We start from the raw sequence: 492 nt of genomic DNA, 5'->3' as shown, positions 1-492 counted from the left end.
TGTGAGGGTCAGATCTGTGTCAGACCTGTGAGGGTCAGACCTGTGAGGGTCAGACCTGTGAGGGTCAGACCTGTGAGGGTCAGATCTGTGTCAGACCTGTGAGGGTCAGATCTGTGAGGGTCAGACCTGTGAGGGTCAGACCTGTGTCAGATCTGTGAGGGTCAGACCTGTGAGGGTCAGACCTGTGAGGGTCAGAGCTGTGAGGGTCAGATCTGTGAGGGTCAGACCTGTGAGGGTCAGATCTGGTCATATTGTGCGTACGGCAGTTTTATAAATCGGAGCCCTGGTCAGGGAGCTGGCAGCAAAGCCCCTGCAGAGACTTGGTCCTGGTTTGTCCTCATGGATCAGGTTTTGGGACAGAGGTATGTCCTAACTGTCTCTTCCTGAGGACAGCAGGGCAGCTGAAATGTTGATTTGTTGTGTTTATATTATTTTGTTTGTTGTTTTGTAAATAAGTTCAAATAAAGAAATTGTAACAAAATGTAACTGAAG

This window comes from Austrofundulus limnaeus, unplaced genomic scaffold (assembly GCF_001266775.1).
Source record: "Austrofundulus limnaeus strain Quisiro unplaced genomic scaffold, Austrofundulus_limnaeus-1.0 Scaffold1018, whole genome shotgun sequence".
Classification (NCBI taxonomy): Eukaryota; Metazoa; Chordata; class Actinopteri; order Cyprinodontiformes; family Rivulidae; genus Austrofundulus; species Austrofundulus limnaeus.
This window is presented reverse-complemented; position numbering follows the sequence as displayed.